The sequence below is a fragment of the Bombus flavifrons genome, chromosome 13 (assembly GCF_040668555.2).
Source record: "Bombus flavifrons isolate JBK064 chromosome 13, iyBomFlav1_principal, whole genome shotgun sequence".
Lineage (NCBI taxonomy): Eukaryota > Metazoa > Arthropoda > Insecta > Hymenoptera > Apidae > Bombus > Bombus flavifrons.
In genome coordinates this window covers 10,480,228-10,482,900 of record NC_138454.1, presented here as the reverse complement: position 1 = coordinate 10,482,900, position 2,673 = coordinate 10,480,228, and positions in this window count along the sequence as shown.

The window sequence follows — 2,673 nt, the reverse complement described above, 5'->3', positions numbered from 1 at the left end:
GAAGGTGTACCACAAAGTATGAGAGTATAACATATGGCAATTAAGCTGGAACACGATAAGGTACATCAGACAAATATTTGTCCAGTGATGCCTTTACCTCCGATCCACTAGATAGGACTTTTTCCATCTTATCAGAGTCACACGGATCGAGATTCGGAAATATAAAAATTAAATAAGCGTTGACGAAGGAAGATTTTGCTTTGAGTACGTAGCTTACTGAAAAGCTCACGAATCATCCTTCTATATGTAAAACCTTAATGTAAAAGTTATGTATTTATATATCAGCATTCTGTGTTGTTTATATACATAAATATGGACGTCTACTAATTTCATATGGGACATGATCGATCAAAATTTTGGCATCGTGTAAGATAACGATTTAAAATATACGATAAAAGCTAACAAAAATTATTATTTGTAGGAGTTCTAGAAAAATGATGAATGAACAATTACACATTATCCCCATGGTACTTGCTTGGAGTAGTAAATTTCAGTGACAAAATTTGAGTGACGAAGAAAATTTTAATTAAAGTCTGATTTGAATCTGTAAAGTCTAACTAAAATCTGAATTTGATTTATTATTTTCGATAACATTCCACTTTGATTAACATAGATGATTGTAAAAGAGCGAAAGTAGTAAAGATTCGTCGATATTCGAATATGAAGAAATGTAGAAGTCTAAATTATGGGGACAGTGTTCCTCGTGAGCGCTCTTCTTTTTTCTCTATGGCTATCAGGCGTAACTTTCGTCGAAAAGAACTTTGTAAACTCCGTGATGGTCAAAGAACGGAAACAGCTCGGCCTAAAAGAGTTGAGGCGCTTAACTTTAAGCTGAAACTAATGAGATTGAAGCACGACGTAAATGTCGTCTAACGAACGGAAGAAGCTTTCAGTCTTTGATTCAAAGTACGCCTACTTTTGGAAATTAGGATGCCTTTTAATGGTCGATAAAGCATGGTCGACCAACGATCGAGAATTTTTCCCCAAGTAACGAGCTTACCTTTCGGCCGATTTCAATTTTTAAACAACTTCTGCTGAAATTAAAATCTCCAACGCGATCGCGAAGTTTCACGACATCTGCAAAACAGCAGAGTTTGAAATTCTCTTTTCAGCTTTGATTTTCGTAAGTCACGAGTACAGATGGTAATTTTAAAAATATGCGGAATATCATTTTGCGAGATTACCTGTTAGATTTATGTATTTCCGTTATTCTATTAAATCTAAATACATATATACTGCAAATAGAAAATTTTCATTAATGAATATTTTTAAATATATGAATTAATATGTGAATAATGTCTAACTGAGGAATATCTCAAAGTATGTAAACCAATGCATAAAATAAGTATGTATTTATCGTTTCAGAGTAGAATGGATTAATCAGTTATAGTCTAACGATAGAAACTAAAACAATATTCGAAATTCGGCGTGAAAATATTCTTCTCTGTCAGAAACCATAAGGTTGATCACGAAACTAATACGTATTAGACGTATTCGGACTCCATCAAATTCTTTATTCTACAAAAGCGCATGTAAATTAAGAGTAAAAAGAAGCAAATCGATGCGCCAGTAATCATTAATGTTGAAGAAGCAGTCGATTCTTGGTGAACATTAGTGTTTCTAGACGAATCATTTGTTCAACAAGGAAAAAGCCAAAGGCGTCCAGGATAATTTATTAACCTATCCGGTAGAAATCTCGAGACACAGACGGACCTTGTGCATGAGCGATTTCGATTAAGTCACATATGGCTGATTCAGTTGTCGTTTTATCGAATGATAAGTCGAAGCGATTAAACTACACCCTTTTCCTGTAACGCGCACCTGTTCCTTTCGCGTCAGTTTTATTTGCTAGATTCTTTTTTTTCAATCTATTCACATTTCCGATCAGAGGCAAAGTGCCTTTATCAGCAGGACAAGGCATATCTCGGCTAAGATAGGATTATTTAAATCAATAGGATATTTGGGTCAAGTTAAGCAATTTAATCTACTTTGTAATTTGTTAAATCCTGTTAGAACAATTCTTTTAACGATCTGTATTCGAAAACAACTTGCTAAACGATGAAATATATGGTGTACATTGCCAGCTCGATTACTATCATTTTCTACTCAATGCCTATTCATCCAAAAAGCAAGAAGTTATTTTTTGGAGAAATTTTATTTTTTATTTTATTATTCCTCATACGATACTTCGTTACTGACTCAAATAACTCTAATTATTTCTCGAGAAATACTTTTTGCCGAGTTTAAAGTACTTGTACGATATTTTCTCATCTTGTCATCGTTATCCTAAAACTAACGGTGTCTCATAATATACAACAAGTTCGATTACTCTGTATAAAGCTGAAAATAAAGTTTTAAGATATTGAAGCTTAGGTGACTCAAATAATCCTAGCTTACTATACGTTTCGGACGAACAATGGTAATGTCGTCGAAGATAGCGAATTTAAAGGCGATAGTAAGTTCGAAACGCGATGCGATACGCGCGATAAAGCGATACAGCATGTAGCGCAATCGAACGCCGTTCCGCTTAATTTTCCAGCGGGCACCGTGCAATTACATGCTTGATCGCATATAATTTTCTAAAATGTTTATCTTCCTAGTAACCACACGCTGTTCGAACGGTTTCGTATAAAATTAGCGGAATTTCATTTCATAACAATCGCATTTCTGCCG